Raw genomic sequence first — 22,699 nt, forward strand, 5'->3', positions numbered from 1 at the left:
GATGAATTCTTGGAAGTATAATTGCTGAGTCAAAATGTATATAGAATTCTAAGTTTTTATGGTTATTTAAAAGGACCACATTTCTAAAATCTATAAAAGCTCATTAATCATAACAAAAAATAGATTTGCCAATTTCTTATGCTGGAATAGAATAAAATGATTCAATAAAAGAAAAATATATGCACTAGGAGGTTTTTCCAACATCATTTAAAATGTCAACATATTCAAAACTACTAAAATATCCTGCAATAAACACATGTATAGCTATTGTAAATCAACATAATGAAATACTATGCAGCCATTAAAATAACAATTTGATGATGATAGAGAAACATAGAAAATATAGAAACATGGGGAAATATTTGACATGTGATGTGATATGCTTAGGGGGAACAAATAAAGAATGCAAGAAAATTTTCAAAAATGGTAACAGAATAATTAAATATGAGGAATGACCACGTTCTAATAAACTTTTTGTTTATGGCAGACAGGACTAGGCAATATAAAGGGAATTATTCAGTGAAATTACAATTTTAAGGTGCACTATTTAAAAACCTGCCATTGACTTGTACTGCATAGTTAGTTGATATTCAATATTTTAAGTTTGCTTAATATATTTTGTAATAAATTTAAAAATGTTAAAAACTGAGTTTTCTACAAGTAGGTGAAAGTGAATTATGAATTCCTTCTTCTAATACCTGTTGAAATCAGCCTTCCATGCCAGCTCAGCACTTTTTATTAGCTCAGCATTGAGAAGGTATAGACAATATTTATAGTGCAATTAAAATATTGTGTTGATGTAATTCAGACTTGTAATCATTTTCTTTCTAGGAAATTGACCATAGCCCATTTAAGTTCTGCTTATTTATTGTGTCCTTGAGGACAGCACAGGAATGTGGGTTCTCTCTCTAGTTCCTCCCTTTCCTCTACTTCAGTCTGATAATCAATTGCTCAATTTTATTCAAGTTCTGAAAAGAATTTTATTGGTCAGTCTTGAAAAGAGCCACTTAAATTCTGACTCCTGAGCCACTTTGAAAGCTGGATCACCTTGGCGATTATCTAGTCCCTCCAGGTCTTCACGTCCTCAACTATCTACAAACACTAATGACACCTGTACCACCTGGAAGCTGTGTGGCTTAAGTGAGAAAACAGGGCAAAGACTCTGCCAAATAGCAAGCCCTCCCACACACATGCCCTCCCCTTTCTGGGCTGAAAGTCATTCAGGAACAAGTAACCATCAGCGGCTCTTAATCATTTTCAGGTCAAGGACCCTTTGGGAATGTGGAGGACAAGGGGTTCCTAAGGACCCGCTATGCAGAGAAAAACAGGTCCACTAGCTCAAAATGTGGCAGACGATTTCAGGGATATCAAGGACCCTGGGAAGACTTTCTATGGACTGCTTAGGGCTCCACAGACCAATAGCTTAGGAAGCTTGAAGACAGTACAGAATCTCTAATGAGATACAGTGAAAATAAACACAAAAAAGAACAAGAGCGAAGAGATCAGGAGGTGGAGGATTAAAAGAGAAAAAAATAATTAAAAGAAACAAATGAAGATAGATCAGAAAAGGGGAAAGATATGAAAACTTGGTTTGGGCAGAGAGAATATGCAAGAAATATAGGTCCACCTGTATCTATCGTCCCCAACTTAAGTTGACGTACTTATTAGCTGTAGATTTGAGTAATTCGTAGGGTGCTTAAATAGTTAATCATGGTCTTAGAAACATTTGACAACAAAGTGTACAATAATCTGAAATATAATCCAATTGTAAAAGCCAAATTGACCTTCCAGATGTTGAGGATGAATAATTCAAGTCAGTCCTGCCTCATCTCCTCATTCAGCATATTACACTGATGAGGCTGAGCCTTTGTGCTTGGCTTCACTATTTAGAATTGTGTGATTTCTGGAGGCTTCTTTGAACCACATTCGCAAACAAATTACCTTAATTATTTTCTGCTTTCCCAACATAGATGAAATAATTCTGTTAAAAAAAAAAAAAAAAAGAAAAAAAAGAAAGCTCCTGAAGAAAGAAGACAATTTCAAAGTCAAGTGAGAGCTCTCCCCGGCATTTCTCCTGCTGCTCTCCTTGCTGTGTCAGCCCTGAATCAGGAGCCTATTTCTGCCATATCTGCTATTTTCCTGCTCTTCTCTCTTTCCCCCAGCTAAAGGAACTGGCCTACTTTAACGAGCATTCTCAGGTTCTCAGGACTGGAGTCAATCGAGCAGACCTGAGCGCACCGAAGGGTCCACAGCTGGGCTTGGGGGGGGGGGGGCAGGGTCGCTACTGGCATCTATTGGGTTGAGTTCAGGGATGCTGCTAAATATCCTACGATGCATATGATGGCCCTCACAACAACACATTATCAGGCTCCAAATGTCAATTGCATCAAGGCAGAGAAACCCTGCCATAACCCCAAAGTTAAAATATGGAAATTTGAGAGGACTCTTTCTGTCTGTGAGTCTCTTCACTCCATTCACACTACCATAGTATTTGTCTATGTGTCTTCTTCCTCAGCTACCCACTCAATTTTATTATGGAGCCAGAAAATGTACTTAGGTGGGCTTTCTAGTAGGATGGAGGAAACAACATAGAATGTTCCCACTATCCTTACTGAATCTGGTGTTCAGGAACAAAGATGGCTGGAAGAAAGGCCAGTATATCACTTAAGGGCCTATTGAGTTTCAAAAGATACTTAACCCTCGAACCTGGACTCCTCAGGAGTAAAATGAGAATAAGGTTCTGAGATATCTCATCTTTGGAAACTTGTTCCATTTATCCCCAGATTGGATGGTTCACATTATCTTCAAAGTGTTTTTGGATTATGATCATACAAGCCTTAACAAGAAATAAATTCTTCAGAACTGTCAACATGATAAGGCAAGTCATTCTGTCTCAATTTCCATGTGTGAAATCTAAAATGTTATTTTTCTAGTTCTAATGTTTCAGTTTCCTCCTGTGTACATGAGGTTGGACTAGGTGATGCTGGTTATCCCTCCAGCTCTCATTTCTATAGGTCTATATACATAGCTTGTTTGGTCACTGAACACTTATACAGAAGAATCTATGAAACAAATTTGCTGAAAACATTAAAAAAAATCCTTGTCCTACAGCATCTTGTCATGTCTATCCATAGGCAATAGGGATTCTTTTCTGGACATGAAAAAAATCATTGCATTCTCCTTCTTGTTCTTAGCAGTTCACATTATTTCTGGTGACATTTAGGCTAAAAAAAAAAAAGTACTACCCAAAGATTCCCAGAGAAATATGCCAATTCATGCAGGGACTATGCAAAAGGCTTCAATCACATTGTGTGCAGGGTTATGTTTATGTCGATTTACTCATATATCATGTATGCCTCTCTGCACAACTCTGCATTTATGTTATGTGCACATGCATAATATGTTATATGCTAAGTGTCAGGGCTGTGTTCAATGCTCTATGTACATTTTCATGTACAATCCTCACAACAAACCTGCAAAGCAAATAGTCTCATTTTCTAATTTTAAAAAACAAGGTTTAGAGATGGAACTTAATTTGTCTGAAGTCACTGATGAGAAAGTTACAAGGCATTCAAACTCTAGTTTATCCAACTCTAAAGTAAGGGCACCAACAATTTAATACATATAGAGAAAAATGTCATGTGACTTACAAATTGTTGGAAACCTACTTGTAAAGAGATAATTCTAAGAATGTTTGTTTCGTTAAGAAAAGATGCCAATCCTGGAGGTATAAATTTCCCCCCAAAATATTGCCTTGAAACTCTACTATCCTTATGATAATAGAGAAGGCAACTCTGTTAAGGTAAAACTAATCGGAATTGGAATACATTAATTGGAAAACCACATTCAATATATTTCTCACCAATTAATAATTCTCCTCCTTAGGAGCAAGAATCTCATAAATAACAAAAAATGGTAAAATGGAAAACTAACATCTAGAAAATCATTAACCACAAACATCAATTATGAGGGTTCTCTCGCCCTGTACTTTCTTTAGTAAAAAATGATAGCAATTCACATTTCATGTGTTCAAATGCCAGTATACTAAATAATGGCAAAATCTAGGTCTTACATGAATTAGTGCTTCTTTGTCATTCTGAAATGCATACATAATAAAAATTAGTAGATTAATTAGATAATTGTGTCTTGTTCACTTCATTTAGTTGGTGCCCCCTAGGTATCCTGAGAGATCCAAACAATGCCGTTAAATTAACAATGAGCAAATTTGAATTTTATTACTTGATGGTTTATTGCCAATTCAGGGCTTCCATAATATCCCATTCAGGGTAAGTATGACTATTATGTGGGGCCAAAAATTCAATGCAATTTTAATGTTAGACTAAGTTACATGTCATATATTCCATTCCATACGCTATCTAATGTGTTTAACTTGCTACACAATTGTATTTGTATTGGTTATTGGCAGAGATTTACCTAGCCATAAACTTTGTATTATAACATAAGAAAAATTTTCTTTACGATGAATGCTTTATCTTCCAAATTATTGAACTGGTTTCCAAGAGGTTTTGTCATTCAGAAGAATAAAATAGATTGTAAATGTATACATCAGCGTTTTAATATGAAGTCTAATTAACTAGAGGGTTGTGTTCTATCTTTTCTATAACTAGGAAAGGGCTGCTCCTACTGGCTATTATAAAAGGTGACCTCTGGCAGATCAGTCTTTAGATCAGAGTTTCTCAGTGAGAGGTAGAATTACGAGTGGGTGTCGGTCACATTGTTGTCCATCCCTTCCCAAGCATTTTGGAATCTTGAGGTTGAAGGGAGTGAGCATATATATTTTAAAGTACAGCATAGGGAATATAGTCAATAATATTGTAATAATTATGTATGGTGCCAGGTGCATACTAGATTTATTAGGGAGGAATTACTTCATAAGTTGCTTAAATGTCTAACCACTATGCTGTATACCTGAAACTAATAATATTGAATGGCAACTGTAATTGAAGAATAAAAAAATTAAAAAACAAAACCAAAATTACATTGAGTATTATAATAGGGTTTTCAAGGCAAAAAAAAAAATGTTATAATTAAATTATAGATGGTAAAATTGGCAAAATCTCAACTGGTAAAAATATTCACAGATTTTGTGCTTTCAACTAGGAGATGGAGGGCCTAAAATTTCTAGGAGGCCATGATATTTTAATTTATTTTTAATAGCCATGAACATTCATGGATTTAACAAGAAAATTTTTTTTTGAGAAACGTGACTTTAGATGACTTTTAAATCAGCCCTACACATTCTCAGCATGGTTTATGGTTTAGGCTCTGCACCTCCACTGCTAAATATACTATTGGATGCTAATTAGGCTGCTTTGCTTTTCACCCTCAGAGTTTCTGCAAGAACTCTGAGAATAATGGCCAGAAGAGAACATACACTTTACTGAAGAATACTTAAATGATTCAAAAACCCTCCCGAAAGAAAAAAAACAGAGCAGTAGAGGAGATTACAAAGATAACGTCTGCCAGGAAAAACATGTCTTTGAGACACCCTCTGACTAATAAATCTCTGTGTCACTTGAAAGTAAAAGGAAAATGAGGTCTGGAAGCCAAAAAAAAAAAAAAAAAAGAGTCACAAAGGTTTTGGTACCTCATATACAGTGGGTGCTAGGCCAGGACCACCTCAAAAATACTCGTGGACATCTCTACCCAATAGCTTGAAATCAGTCATGATGGGAGTCTTTACACCACAAATATTAGCAAATGCTACAGATCAGTCCCCCTCACTGCCACCTCCAAATGCTATTGTTAAACATGTACTAACATTTATGGAGGAGACAAGGAGGATTGCCTAAGGACCTTTATTTCTGAGTCTTCTGTGTAATAAGAATGTCATGTTTTACTGTTTGTTTCATTCAATAAATTTCTCCATTATACTTATGGTGGGGATTTTGTTTTGAAATTGAGTGAAATGGTGTTCCTACAATATTTTGCAATGGTTTAAGGATTGAACCTATAGTTTTATGCCTGGCAGAGAATAATATGAGAGAAGAATGTTTAGCCAGATAATTACCAGCTGGTTCTATGCTCTCAGCCTCTGATACTGACAGGGTTTTCCCTGCAGGGGTCCAGTAGGCATTGAAATGTGAGGGTAACACTCAGGTGTCCAGTCTCCCTCAATCTTTTGACCCTTGCTTTTTGAGATACATGGTATCCCTTCTCTCACCCTTAGCCACAAAGCCATGCATCAGAATACTTATACTTCTCTCTTTTTCTAATAGTCTTAATTAGAGATAATTGATTTGAAAGAACTGCACATATTTGATGTGTAAAATTTGATGAGTTCAGATATATGCAAATGCTAATGATACCATTACCACAATCTACGTAGTAGACCTACCCAATACTTCCCCAAGAGTTTCTTTGTGTCCCTTTGTGTGTATGTATGTGTGTGTGTATAAATAACACTTAACATGAGATCTACCTTGTAGCGACTATGGAAAACAGTATGGAGTTTCCTTAAAAAAAAAATTAAAAGTAGAACTACTATATGATCCAGCAATCCCACTTCTGGGTCTATAGCCAAAAAAAATTGAAATCACTCTCTGGAAGAGATTGTCTTTACCCCCATGTTCATTGTAGCATTATTTACAATAGCCAAGATAGGAAAACAACCAAAGTGTCCATCTACAGATAAATAGATTTTTAAAATGTGGTGTCTATATATCCAATGGAATATTATTCAGTCTTGAAAAAGAAACTCTGCCATTTGTAAAAACAAGGATAAACCTGGAAAACATTATGCTAAGTGAAATAAGCAAGTCACAGAAGGACAAATACTGTATGATTCCACTTATGTAAGTGGTCATAACACATAGAATTAGAGAACACGATAATGGTTTCCAGGAGCTGGGGGTAAGGAAAAGGGGATATTGTTCAATGGATATGAAGTTTCAGTCATGCTAGATGAACAAGTTCTAGAGATCTACTGTGCAACATAGCACTTATATTTAACAATAGGGTATTGTGTTCTTATCTATCTCTTACATAACCACTCAACTTCATTCCTCTCTTGAGGAAACTGTGACTGGGTTACGTCAGCCCCAGGGAAAGGATGATTTGGTAATTATTTGGTTAATCTGACTGATCTGGGTAATAGAATTAGGAAAAAAATAACCTCTTTAGTTATTACTGGGTGATGCCATTGGGCTCCCAGCTATAGCTAGGAAAGAAACCTGGGAGAAATTGATTTGTTTCTGACACATATGAAATGTACAACAGAATAAGAATGCCAGAAAAACAAAACTCTTTACCCCTAAATCATCACAATCCTGGGCACATTTGGAAAGATCTTAAGAACCGATAAGAAAGCTGTGTTCTGGCTGCAATCAAAAGCACGTCTGGAACTCTGTATAAAATTGTGCTGCTGCCCACAGGAAAGTCAGCAGGGGGTGGAGGGCATCTGGACAGGGAACCACACTTCATGAAGGAGATGTTCGAGGTGCTGGCAGAGACCGCCTCTGCAAATTGGAATCGGGAAGGCAGGGAGGAGCCAGGATGACATCCTGCCTTACTAGGGTAGGAAACTTAGGAAAAATGAAAGGAATACTAGTTCAGACAACAGGTGGTAAACTTATGGGAACTTTTAGTCTGACAATTGGTATTAGTTGAATCACAGATTTAAATAAATTTAAAAGTTGACAAAGATACAAAGGAAGAAAAACATTTCAAACATATTCGTCATCTCTGAGGAGGGATTTAGAATAAATTCCATCCTCTTCATAAGTTATGCTTCTCTTGCCAGAACAACATAGATCATGGCCTTGTGTAGACAGAAATTCCTATGGTATGTATATAGAAATGGAGTTCACCATTTCCTGGAACATAAAATTAAGAAACATTATCCAGAATTAAAAGCAGTCTTTATTACCCCTAGAAATGATAACGATCTAACATTTATTTGTTCATACATGAGTAATGTAGGATTTTTTTCCCCAAATCAGCAATCACCCACAAATCCTTGGCTGGCTTAGGAAAGGTTTAATAGCTTCAAAATATTAGGATGGGTTTATAAGAGCAAGCGTTTCAGCTCACATACCCACATAAGACCAATCTACGCTGTTAGGGAAAATGACTCACACGTAGTCAAGAACAGCATTTTAGTCTACTTTATCACATAAATCATCTCTCATGTCTGTTAAATTACGTATTGTTTATCCCTCAAAAGTAGCTTAATCTGCATGCTGGTACATACTATCCATGGAAGAGATCTTTCTGTTCCCATTAAAATCTGATAGAGAATAGAATATACCAGTTTTGAATGAAAGTAGGACAAAATTACATAAATGGGCTATATTTCTAAGGTCTTCACTCAGAGATAGCAGAATACAGGAAGAGTAAGCTCCTGTTTGCATATGACAAAGCTATAGCAAAGTGAGGCCAGCCTGCACAGCCAAAATGTGTATTAGGTTCTTAAAATCCAGTGGAGTTAAGCAATTTAATGCTCTGGCCCCAAAGGTTTCCTGTTGGCCCCATGGCTGATGATACATTGTCTAATAGGGTGGCAACAGGGAAAATGAGTGCCTCCAAGCCTCCATCTATTGGCAAAAACCAAGGTTACCACCTTTCCATTCTCCAGTTCCATCTGCGGTGTGGTTCTCAAATTTGCCTGCAAACTGGCATCCCCTGGGGAGTTTTGGAAACTAATAATGGCTTGGCCCCAGCCCCAGAAATTCTAATGGAATTATTCTTAGCTTCGGCCCAGGCATCAGGAGTTTTAAAAGCTCCAAGTTGATTATAACAGGTGGCTAAAGTTGAGAGTCACTGATTTAGAGAAACTAAATTAGAGACAGTCTAGGCAATGTTTCTCAAATGTTAATGCATGAATCACCTGAGGATCTTGATAAAATGCAGGTTTTGATTTAGTAGGTCTAGAGTGGGGCCTGAGATTCTGCATTTCTAACAAGCTCCCAAGTGATGCTGAGGCTCACATGGTCTGTGAACCAGACTTGTGTTAACAGGGCCCTAGTACAGTTACCACAAAGTTCCTGAAGCAGTATCAGCATCACAAAAGCTTTACAAGGCTAATGTGAGATTTCAGACTTACTGAATCAGAATGTATGTTTTAATAATATCCTAAGTGATTTCTATGCATATTAAAGTGGAAGAAGCACTAGAGTCTTGGCAAATTTCCTCTTCAAGACCCTTGCTTAGAATAATTGATGATAAAATATTCATTTGAAAAAAATATTAACAGTATTGATTGTAATTGTGATAATATGTGGCAGGTTTCTTTTTAATTATAAAAACTTCTTTTTATAATGACAAGTTTTAAAATATGGCAAAGTCTAATCAAGCAAATGGAAACTACACGTGATCCCACCATGTGGAGAAAGCTATTGATAACTGATTATTCTTCCATCCAAATAACAGTGTTTCTAAAGGGAGAATAAAACAATTTATTCAAAGAGAACATTCAGCCTGCTCAAACAGAAACTTGGCAATATTTTAACTGAAACTTGCACTCATCGAATTTAGCCCAATGTGGCAAAAATATGAGCCTTTTGTTTAGGATAACACTGGTTGCTGAAGGAGGTAACATCGCATCCGGTTCTTGTAGTCCTCGAGGGAATATAAAACCCTCTTTGCTATGAGTCAGGATGTCAAAACCAAGTTATTCTGTTCTGCTTCTAAGTTAGAAGTTCAGAACTCAGACTTAAAAATATCAGCTAGTAATTAAAAACAGGGCAACCTCATTTAAGTTACCAGCAGTGAATAAATTCCCAGAAAGTTGAAACACTGATGTGTACTGGTGACCTATAAAAATATAATAAGTAAATAGTTTTGGGGAAAAAAGTAATTCACATGGGTCTCAAATATATTTTCTTTCAATCTGTAACAGATCAGCTTGTTTTCTGTCAAAGAGGGCAGATTGTTAAAATTTTAAACTTGGCTGCCTAGAACTGCTACAATCAGAGCTGTCAAATCAGAAGCCTAAGAAAAGAAAAAATAACTGGAACTTTCATGTAAGAACCAAAATTCCCAGCTCCTGCATACTAAGTCAGAACAGTGAAAGCCAAGAACTTAAACTTTTTTTTTTTTAATGGCCCTTTCTTTAGAAAACTGTTAAGGTATTCAATAGGATGCCTACTTTCTTAAAAGACTTCAAACTCTATTAAGACACTTCCCTTACCTGAGTGAAGACATTTGCATCAAATGCCAGCATAAGGATGAAACTATACTGCTGACTATCAACATTGGGAGAAGGAGCCGGAGCAACAAGTCATACTGTTTCTGTGCAAAGGGAAAACTGGACATAGTGGAAGGAAGTAGAATGATTTGAGACCTAAAAGATGGAGAATTTTGGAGTTTGGGACTGGGCATGTGGTAAGAAGGAGATGTCACAGGCAAGACTCAAAGAGGCAAGACTGGTCATTCTGGAACCTTTGAGAAATGTGTGAGGCTGTTTACTTTTTGGTGAAATGGTGGCTGTGTATTTATATACATATTGGCATATATCTGATTTTATTGTAAAGCACATTTCTTATACTTCTTTAAGCTCCTTTACATTAGGGAAATACATATTATTTTAAATTAATGTGTAAGTAGATTTGTATATTCTATGAATTTCATTTCAGACATGGGAAAGGGGATTACAAAATAGTGTTAGAAAAAGAGGTCGTTGGGTCTATTAGAACCTGTGAAATTGATTAATTACCTTATCATCAATATAAATATAATTACATGGGTGGCTACTTGATTTTTATTACCTTAATACCAAAAAAAAAAAAAAAGGCAGTTTCTCTCCAGATTTGGAAGATATATTTGGAATACTCCAATTAAAAACCAGCCCATGTGCCATGTATAATACTCACTGTTAAAAACCAAAACTGAGATAGCACCAGAAGCCTAGGGACATCCAAACTGGAAAGAAGTGGCATTAATATAAAATACTATGAACCAAAGAAAACGTGATTTCAGTACAAACTCCAGCTTGAAAGTAGGTTTTGACTTACAGCTGAGCTCCATCTCACATGGGTAACTTTACCCAAAGAGCTTTAAAGTTAGTATCAGGGATATATTTATTTACTATGGTAAAAATGAAGGCTAACTAGCGTAAAATTATAGTAGTCTGGAAGGATCTATTTTGCAATTGAAACAGATATATTACTCTAGGGTAAGTTTCAGGATAGAGAAAAACTCAACAAGCTTCTTTTGTAACTTTAACAACTGGGAGGTATTTTTATATTGTTACCTTATCCAATTTTGTTTCTTTTTGTCACTCATTATCATGCAAAATAATAATAGTATGCAAAACAATATCACACTGTGTTTAAGGTCTAAAAGAAATAGAAATGTGTCACAGCGCTGCTTTGCTGACTTTGACTATCCTGCAGAATATCAACGAGTGCGCCCCCTAATGGCCAAGCTCCATGACTTGGGGCACTGCCCCAATATGGCAGTGCACTTCACTTATATTCCCACTTTGGCCACATTAGCACAAAAGAATACTAAAATCCAAAAAGAATTCCTTAGAAACAGAGTCCTTAACAGTCCAATCACCAGCCCCCCCCACCCATCCACCACTTTTGAAACTCCTAACACAGTAGCCCACCACATTAGCTCTGAGACACAAGAGCGGAAGTAGAATCTTAAGAAGTCTGAAGTAGCAGCTGAGATCTCCAAGGGCCTCCAGTCTACAGTGACAGTAGCCACATTTCCTTATCCAGTGGTTCTCAATTTAACTCTACATTAGAATCACCCAAAGAACTTTCAAAATAAAATTTGATGCCCGTTGGTACCCCCAATCAATTAAATGACAATCTCTGTGGTTGGGATCCAGACATTCACTTTTTCAAAGCCCCCTAAGTTATTCCAATGTTCACTCAAGGTTGAAAACTACTGCCTGAGCAGTAATCCCAGAAGTGAAACTAAACCCAAAGAATTATAATAAGCTGCACAAATCACATATAGTAATTATTATCATTATCACCTAGGGCTATCCAATATTGCCCTTAAATTAAGTTCAAAATTGGCAGGCTCAGCCATTGGATCATATGGGAAAAATCAGCTAAACAAAACACAATTCTTTGATGGAAATTTAGCTTTCTGCCAACTGCATGTTTGAGTATTTGCGGTCCAACTTCAAATGAAAACAGAAGTGTTTTTTTTTTCCCTAACTGAATCATGATATTCACAATATGCAGCATGACTGACAGTGCTTGTGGGCAACTGAGTAACTTTAGAGATTCCTTTTTGTTTGAAGTATACTGCGAACAATTATTTTATTCATTTCTAGAACAGTACTCTAAAAGCTGGGCTTGATTCTTGCCTTAAACAATCTGTGGGATTGGAAGCACAACCTAAAACTATCTAGATTTTAATTTTGTTGACTCTAAATAAAAGAAGTTTGGAGTGAATGATTTCAAAGATCTTTTCCATTTCTAAATGTTCTGAATCAATAATGTACAGTTTTTTCACCCTTCCCAAAGCAATTTTTTTCTCATATCACTTAGATTCATATGGTGATACCACTTATTTTCATTACTTAGGCCATGTGTTAATGGCAAAGAGTTGCACAATAACTTGATTGTTTTGTGTGATATGCAAGACGTACCAAAATACTAAGCTTTTCGAAAAGGACAGCACAAAGTTTAAGCATCATCCATTCACTAAGTGTGAAGAGACATCTCCAGTGGAGACCAAGAGAGTCTCTGCTTCCTAATATAAACATCACTTTTCTGTAAAACAATTACTGTCTTAGGAGGCATTCACCGAAGGGAAATTGCTGGCCCTGGAGGCAAAGATGTGATAAGATAATTTCTATTCTCTCGTTTTCGCCAAATGGTAAATAAGTTACAAATGAAATAACTTTGGCACTATTAATTCTCAAAAGCAGCTTTAGGCAGAGACTTCAATAAGACTGAAATCAGCACTTAATTTTTCATTTTCTCTTTTCTGGGAGCCTTCAATGGAACAGTTTCAATTCTAAATTTAAGATATGTTGCCAAAAACTGATTGAAAAAACATGGTACATGAAAAGATATTTAGGTAGGTTTAAAAAAAAAAAAAAAAACCAAAAACATGGATATGAACACTGCTTGAAAGGAAAATGACTTTTACATCATATTTCTTTATCCTTTTAATAGAAAAAGACTCCTTTCTTTAAACTTTGGAACAACTTGGTACCTAAAAATATCAACGTTATGGTGTTGATTAGATATTTTAAGAGCGTAGGTCAAAGCTTGGAAGTTTAAGAACTATATCTCGAATGGAAAGAGTTTGCATAGTTTCAGCATTCTCTTTTTTCCCACATTTCCCTTAATAATATCGGATTTTAAAGTTATGCTGTTTTCTATTTTCATGTTCCCAGACATGGATGATTTTACCTTTAACTTTAGATATTCAAAGGCATAATGTTGGAACTGGTATGTATTTTCCCATCTCTATTTTTCTCAGATTTGAGTGATCAGGTAACCTCTTCCTGTTTGAGTGATCAAATTTTTTTATCTGGTGTTTGTCAAAATTACTACCTTAGGCTCAAAATAGTATGATGATATAAATATGATAAATTTTTGAGTATCTAATTCTTTCACAGCCACAAGATCTTAGGGTGCCAAAAGAAGAGCACATTCCTCTTCAAATTTATTCATGTTACAAATTAAATAGACCACTGACCCGAAATGAAACTAGATGAAAAGGAATTGAATCTCCAATTTGAAATGTGATAGTTGTTAAAAGGTAAGTGTTAACTACTCTAACCTAGTTCAAATCCTTTTGAACTTGATTTGTTAAAGTTAGAACTGGGTTGAACCAGTATACATTGGATTGAACCATTTTCACCAATTTCTCTTGGTGTTAGCTTTGTACAATGCCTGCCTATTCGGCGAGACATGCCTGGAATGAACTGTCTGCAAGAAAGTACACAGGTATAAAACTACACAGATAATACAAAAAAGGGAGGAGGGTATCAACTGTTGTATTATAGACAGACTACATGAAATGCAAGATATGATCAGAATTTGGGGACACAAGTCAAGTCAAGAAAACACGCAGCTGGCGCTCACAGAGGCAGGGCCAGGGAAGATGATTCTGAAAATGGAGAATCCAAGAGATAGAAGAAAATACAAATAGGGAAATCCTATTGGCAAACACTAAGCATCCTCTGGGATGTTGTCCTCTGTCTAGCAGTCTAGTTTGGAGGGCCATGGCCAGGCTTTTAAAGAGACAAGTTAAACTAAACATTAACCCTTAGTGTAAGCTGGGCGAAGATGTACAGAGGCTCTCACCAAAGCAAGTGTGGGTTACAGTGGGCTTTTCAAATGAGTCCCTCTGCTGAGCACCCTCTTGTTTCCCCAGGCACTGTATCTCTACAGCCTGGGAGCCCAGGTAGCCTGGTCTAAACTCTCTGGTTTCCTCTTAGTCACTGTGTCAGGCTTCATGGCTGCAGCTACATAAAAGGGTCCTGTTGGGCAGAATGAAGTCAGCAGGACAATAATAAGATCAGTCAACAAAAAACAGACTTAGATACCTGTTTCTGAAATTGTGGAAGGGCTGAACTGTATAAATGAGACAAAAGGAGTGCATATAACTGGTCTTCTGAGCCAATGGCTTTTCCCCATTGTGGGGTGCCATCAACAGTTCAAAACGATAGTTTTGAGTATGCTGTACAGTTAAATGTTCCCTGTAGGAAGTGTGCTGTTTTGTCTGAGATCAATAATGTCCTATAAAGGGGGTAACATGGACCTTCTTGGTCAGGCCACCACCATGATGATGATGGCATTAAGAACTTTTGATGGAAGGGGATTAAAAACAGACTCTTAATGGCACCATCTCCTAAAGTGCTTGGGAATCAGGAATATTCATGGTTTTTCAAGCATGCTTGATCCAGAAGCATCAGAAATCCATGTTAACCTGGTTTGGCAAGTGAGTCATGACATAGGAAGAGTGCCAATGACCCTGGCAGTGCGGGTGACCCTTCACTATGTGCTGAGTTGTGCGGCTCTATTAGGGCTGCTTCAAAGCTTTGCCAGGCAATGTTGTCACGGGGTCTGTATAATGGTACCACCCTGACAGTTGTGTTCTCAGCTTCCAAAAGGCCCACCAATAGTGAGGCCTGCTTCAGAACTGAGACCTCAAAACCAGTTTAAACCAGTTAGAACTATTTTGAAATAAACTCATCCAAGGTTTGAAATGTTGACCTAAAATATTAACCTTAGCTAGTGCTTAAGAGACAATCTTAGGTTTGTTGCTGTTCTTGAATAATTACTTCTGAAGAGGTATTATAGATTATATTGTTGAAATCGTACCTTAAGGAAGGTAATTACTAATTCAGAAATGAATGAATTGGAGACAATAGTCAATGCATATTTCCTCAAATGGTCCCATTGCTGGCCTCCTTCTACCAAGCAATAGGCTTTATCAAATTTGCCCGGATTTCATGATCTTTCTCAACCACAATTGTTCTTGTGTGTCACTTTCAATCTAATGTTTACCATGTGTTGCCTATTTATAGGAAATGCATGCATGTGGTACTGTTTATATACAACATGTAGGTTTACTGCAACAGATTTAGTCAAATGGGAATCAAGTCAAGGTGAAATTTTATTCAAGGACATTTGTTGAATGCAAATCATTTTGCTTATGACATAAGCATTGCAGTTTGATCAAATGAAATGATCTCAAGCTATTCCAAGAAAAAAAAAAAAAAACCTTGTTCATTATTCATATCTCAATGATAGCAATTCCATTTAAGAAAAGTGATGGGTAGGGTCATGATAGGGAGATTACAAGAAGGGAGATTCATGGCCCAAACCTCAGGGGTCTGTTCTGAAATCATCCATTGGAGAGCCTCAAAGTGCAAAAATCACCACCAACACACTTCCAGCTTAGGAAGAAGAATCATGCCTAAAGCTCAGGCACTTTACTCAGCAGCCTCAAACCAAAGAGTCCCAGTTCATCCCTAGATTCTGTCCTCATTTATGATTCTAACCATTTTTATTACAGTCTCTAAACTAATTTATATATTCTATTTTATGACTTCATTTAGTTTGTTCCTCTAGCTAATAGTATTTGCTTTTTAACTCAATTTGTTTTTTAATCTTTTTTATTATTTTCTATTTTTATTGTTTCATTGCTAACCTATATCATATTTTATTAATTCTTGACTTTATTTTGCCACTTTATAGTGCTTATGTTATGCCACCTTATCTTACCCTTTCATTTTATTATGTTATATTATTTTTATTATCTACTTTAAACTATAATTCTTGTTTTCTTTTAAATGTTACTCAACATTTATAAATGGCAAGCAGAAATACTGGTTAGAAGGAAGCATCTGGGAGGTCAGTCTAGGCCCTAGGCAAGCAATATTGAAAGATATCTTTTTCACTCATAAGTTTTACAACATCTCTCCCAGAGCTCCACAAATTATTCCTAGATTTCCTCAGATAAATCTGTTGATTGTGAAATAAGACTGAAAGGCAACTCTATTATCAGGAATCCTTTATACAAGGTAAACGAATCAACACATAAACCAAAAATACACCCTCAGCACAAAGTTTAATAAGCCCCGAGGGACAGCACACATGAGTACCTGAATTATAGTGGTCTTCTTCCCTCATGAATTAGCCAGTCTCTTAAGGAAACAAAAAGTGTCATGATTTCTATTATACAAAACTGTTGGATTCTGGGTAAATTCTTAAAACAAACCACAGTTTACTTGAAGAAAGAAGGTCACAGTTATTGGGACCAGACAAAAGTCAGTTTAATTCAAGGAGAGAAACTGGCACATGTTCTCTCAGACTAATCTTTTTTTGTTTCTATGAAGAAAATGACTTCGTTGTTTTTCTCTTGCTACTTACATAACATCATTTAGAAAATTCAAATGATATGAAGTTCTAAGGAAGATATCACTTGGTATTCCACTCTGAATGACCACTGTTAATATTTAGTGCCTACTTTTTTATGCATCTACTTATGTACAAATACCCATAGGCGTGTCATGTTAGGTAAATGGCATTATATTTTATATGCTTTTTAAAAAATATAGTCTGTTGTCTTACTATTTTCCCCTTCTATTTTTGCTTATCTTAGCCTTCCTATTTCATTTTATACTCCCAACTGCTGTGCACATCATTCTTGATGTGTAACCCACATTAACAAACTAGTTGGTAAACTTCCATGTTGATATATATGCTCACAAACATATTTACACGCATGTGTGCACACACAGAGACATACATATACATGCTGATCAGGAAGGAAAGACTAGATTATGCTGCTGTAATAAATGTCCCCAAAATATAAGCAATTTATTTCTTAATCGTGATATATTTCCATCTTAGGAAATTCTGCTCCAACTTATCTTTACTCTTAGATCCTTGCTGATGGGGAGGTTGTTATAATTGTGGTGGAAGAAGGCAAAATAATATGGTGACACCACTGAGTTAAGACCTAAGCAAGAGATATCTTGCCTTAGTCCACATTTTCAGAAGGCACTGATCTGGCCTTCTCCTGGCTACGTGCCTCCAAATAGGACAAGCACTCTGAAGGGCCACATTTCTCTTCTGAGTCTATGTGCCTCCCTCTACCCCAATCTGGATTGTGCTACAGGTCCTAGGATTCCAGAATTCCTGCCCTAATGGGCTTTGTGGGGGCCTCTTCCCTGAGTTCATCCCTCTAGGGCAGAAAAGTCTTTAGGAGCATGTATCCCTTTAGCCCAAGAGGTAACCAAGAGTGTGATTTATGTGGGGAGTATGGCTGGAGCCTGAAAATGTGAGCTGGAATGTTCAAAGAAATGAGCTCAAGCCCCTTATGGTATGGAACAGATGGGAATTAGGGGTCCTACTGTATTTTAGCTGTGTAGTCAGTGTGTAGCACAACTTAATAAAGAAGCCGTATATTTCCCTCTGAATTAAAATATCTTTTTACATATAATGAAGATCACTTCTTGATTCTCTATTCTGTTCCACTGATCTATTTTTCTATGTTTATGCCAAAACTACATTGATTTCATAGGTAGTCATATTCTATATTTTAATATCTGGTAAAGCAATTCCCCTCTTATTATTAATTTTTTCTCTTTTCCCAAATATTATTGCCTATTCTTGGATATTAGTTTTCCACATAATTTTTTAAAAAATCATTTTATGCAATTCATTACAGAAAACTGATGAGATTCTAATAGGAACTGTATCATATTAATATACTTATATAACACTGATACTTTATCACTAAGTATTCCCACCCCAGAATACAGTATGCCTTCTACAAATTAAGATTAATTTTTTTTCTGACCCTTAATAACATTCTATACAACTGGCCCTGAATATTTCTGGTTAAATTTACTGCCAAATATTTTTATAGTTTTCATCATTATTGTGCATGAAATGTTTTCCCATTTCATTTCTACCATGTTATTGCTAGCACAAAGAAAACCTATTGGTTTTGCTTGTATTTATCCTGTACCCATCCTTTCCAAATATATATATATATATATACTTTTGTTCCAGTTGTGTTCCTCTATAAATATATAATATCATCAGCAAAAAAAAAGGGGGATTTTATAACTAATTTCTTGATAATTTATTACTAAGACCACCAAGGCAGTGGCAAGAGCTGTTAAACTATCTAGTTCTTGGTTTTAATTTAAATATATGAGTATTTTACCATGTAGAAAGATATTACCTATTGGTTTCTAGTGAATGCTCTTTATTTCATTCAAGTAAATTATTTTTATTTTTTCTTTGAGTATTTTTTTTTAACAGCTGCTGAACTATATAGTTCTACAGATCTTTCTTGCATTGTAATCTATAGGGTCAAGCTCAGTTGCAAAGAGCAAACAATTGAAAGCTGCAGTGGCTTAAAACATACAGAAATCACTTTGTTGCATAAAATATAGTAAATTAAGGGCTGGTATGACAGATCCACAATCGTTTGGATCCAAGCTCCTTCTATCCTATTGTGCTTCCACCTCAACAAGGTGTCATGGCTGCCTCAGGGTTAATTACTATGTTGCAATTCCAGCCAGCAGGAAGAAAAAAAAATGAAAAAATAAAGGGCAAGTCTCCTTCCTTTGACAAACCTTGCCAAAAGATGCACACACTATTTTGATTGCATTAGATTGTTCAGAAATGAGTCATCTGGCTGTGCCTAAATGTAAGGAAAGCTGGGAAATACAGTCTTCCACTTTTTTTTTTCTGTCTTTTATATCATTGCTATCAGTCATTTCATTTATATAGGCATGCATAACCATATATACACACACACACACGCATACATAGTCGAATACATTGGTGGTATTATTATTTTGAAAGAACTGCTGTTAGATCAATTAAGAATAAGAAAAATAAAAGTTTACTATATATATATATGTGTATATATATATATATGTAAGCATACATAGTCGAATACATTGTTGGTATTATTTTGAAAGAACTGTTGTTAGATCAATTAAGAATAAGAAAAATAAAAGTTTTTATTTTACCTTCACATATTCCTTCTTTAAGGCTCTTCCTTACTTTATGTAAATATGAGTTTCTGGCTTCTATTATTTTTCTTCTCTCTAAAAAATTTCTTTTAACATTTCTTGAAGAGCAGGTCTACTGACAATAAATTTCCTCAATATTTTTCATCTGAGAAAGTCAACTTCTCCTTCACTTTTGAAAGATAATTTCACAGAATTCTAGGTTGGTTTTCTCTCTCTCTCTCTCTCTCTCTCTCTCTCTCTCTCAACACTTTAAAAATTCACTCCACTCTCTTCTGTTTGCACGCTTTTTGAGGAGAAGTGGGCTGTCATTCTTGCCTTTGCTGTTCCAGAAGTAAGGTGCTTTTTCCCTCTAGCTTCTTTCAGGGTTTTTCTTTCTCTTTCATTTTCTGTATATTGAACTGATATGTCTAGGTGTAATACTTTGGCACTTATCCTGCTTGATGTTCTCTAAGCTTCCTGAATCTGTGGTTTGGTGTTTGGCATTAATTTAGGGAAATTCTCAGTCATTATTGCTTCAAATGTTTTCTGTTTCTTTCTTTCCTCTCCTCTGGTATTCCCGTTATGCATGTCACACCTTCTGTGGTTGCCTCCCAGTCCTCAGATACACAGCCCTTGTTTTACAGTCTTTGTTCTCTTTCCTTTTGTATGGATATGTCTTCTACCTCAGAGATTCTTTCGTCAGCTGTGTAGTCTACTAATTATTCCATCAAAAGCATTCATTGGTTAATGTTTTTTATTTCCAGCATTTCTTTTTTGTTCTTTCTCAGACTTTCTGTTTCTCTGCTTGCATTGCCCATCCGTTCTTGCATGCTGTCTACTTTACCCATTAGAGCCCTTCGCATATTAATCATAATTATCTTAAATTCCCAGCCTGATAATTCTAACATCCCTGCCATGTCTGGTTATGATGCTCTCTCTCTTCTAATTGCCTTTTGGTATGCCTTGTAATTTTTCCTTTACAGCCAGACGTGATGTACTGGGTAAAAGGAGTTGCTGTAAATAGGCCTTTAGTGATATGCTTGATGGTGAAGTATTGTGGGGAGGAAAGCATTCTCTAGTTCTATGATTAGGTCTCTGTCTTTTAGTAAGCCTGTGCCTCTGGACTGTGAATATCACAAGTGTTTCTCAGTTTTTTTCCTCCCCCTTAGGTGAGATAGGATGACCACAGTGGGCTGAAGTTGGGGATTTACCTCCCCCTCCAGGTCAGTTAGGCTCTGGTTTACTAGTTTCTCCCAAGCTCAGGCTTTGTCAACATGAAGTTTTTAACTCTCAGACTTGCCCACACTGAGCCTCCAATTTGACAATTACATCTCAAGCTTTCCTACCCGGGCACTAATTTCTTCAGGCCATTTCAGCTTTGAGTCTCTGCTCTGGTAAGAAGCAACACCCTGTATTCGTTCACCTGTCTCTTTACTCTTGGGGAAGTGCTTTGACTTTTGTCTTCTCCTCTTTGATGTATCCAAGTAGAGTTGTTACTTTTTCAGCCTGTGACTTGCTGTCAGGATGGAGTGGCAACATTCAAGTTCCTTACATGTGGCCCCAGAAATCGGAGGTTAGAAACACATTCTTTATTCCAGGGAACCACATACATAGCTGAAATTGTGATTTTTTTTTTTACCATTGAAGATGTATAGAACAGGTATTGAGGAATAGCCAACAGTTATTTCCACAAGTATCCACTCTATGACATTTGGATTTTTATCTTTTGTTTATTGTAATGAATTATATTGACAAGTTTCTTAATATTGAAAATTATTGAGTTGAAAGTTACTTAGTCATGTTGTATTATTTTTAATATTTCCCCAAATATATAAATTACAAAATTTGACCCCAAAAAAGTAGAAAGTATGAACTTACCAAAAGAGATATTATGACACTTGTTAAAATTCCTCCATTAAAAAGATACCAGGATTACTTGGTTTTATAACAGTTGCATCTATACTTCAAAAAATAAAAACAGACAAGTCAAATGTCATTTAAAGCATGCCAGACCATTAAAAATGGGAATATTTCCAAATCATTTTATGAAGACAGCATTATTTTAATATTAACAAACTGTTAGAGATTGTTTGTAAAAACTGTAGCTCTATACCACTTATAAATTGACATGTAAAATTTTTAGGTAAATTAATTGCAATGTTCATAAAAAAGCTGTTGGTTTGGGAACTGAAGGATGTGCCCACTAAAAATTTGTCAGGTGTACTTTATTGTGGTTTTAAAAAAAAATCTAGGTCCCCTGAATGCTGGTGGAGTAATTTAAGTAATTTAAGTAATTTGAGCTATCAATGTAGAGCTACAGCCTCCCTAAAAACCCAATTTCTCAATTTTTTAATATTATTTAACTGCTGAAAGTCTCAATTTCTTCATTTATAAAATTAGAATAATAATTTTCTTGGGACAATTAAATAAGATAATGCACATAAAGTATCTCTTATGGTTTTGGAATACGAGTGCTAAATATTCTGATAAATGGTATTTGCCATTTCCTACAACCTAGAGAAGTAGAGTTTGCATGCAAAGACCCTATTCTATTAACTTACCTAACACTTTTCCAGCAAAAAAAATTGATTCTTCATATCTCAGTTTTGAGGTTCTTTTACTCTTCTGGCTTTATGAACAAACACCTGGCAAATTGGGATAACTCTTTTAAAAATGAATTTTACTTCAATTAATAATTTCTCATATTTCCCTCCGAATTATAGGCAGTTTTCAAGAGTGCATGAAATACAATAGCATAAAGTAGACATAGAAGAATTTTTAAAATAAAAAAGAAAGGGATATTGGAAAGATTTTTTAAAAATCATGAATTATGTAAATTTAAAAAAAAACAAACTGCGTACTATACAGTCCTATGAGCGTGTTGTGGTTGAGCCATGTACTTTGCTATAAAACTCCTTGCAGTAAGTGCTGCAAGATACTCAGTTAGCTCCCGTGCATTTTAAAACTGAATTTTCTGTTTTGGTTCCTATTTTTTTAAAAAGGTCTTTATATGTATTAATAGTCATACTCCTCTTATAAAGGTGTATGAAATTATTTTGATGTCTGATATCAATTAAAAGATCTTGTAAATTCTGTATATGCTAGGTACCAACCTAAACATTGACTTCTTTCAAAAAATATGGGTAGTAGAATTACTAATGACATTTTCCAAAACTACACATATAGATGACGTTGATGATTTGGGTTTAGAGGGTTGTTTTATTATGAGCCATTTTCCTAGCTGTGGTTAACTATATGATTTAATTAGAAAAA

This window comes from Pteropus alecto, unplaced genomic scaffold, assembly GCF_000325575.1.
Source record: "Pteropus alecto unplaced genomic scaffold, ASM32557v1 scaffold21, whole genome shotgun sequence".
Lineage (NCBI taxonomy): Eukaryota > Metazoa > Chordata > Mammalia > Chiroptera > Pteropodidae > Pteropus > Pteropus alecto.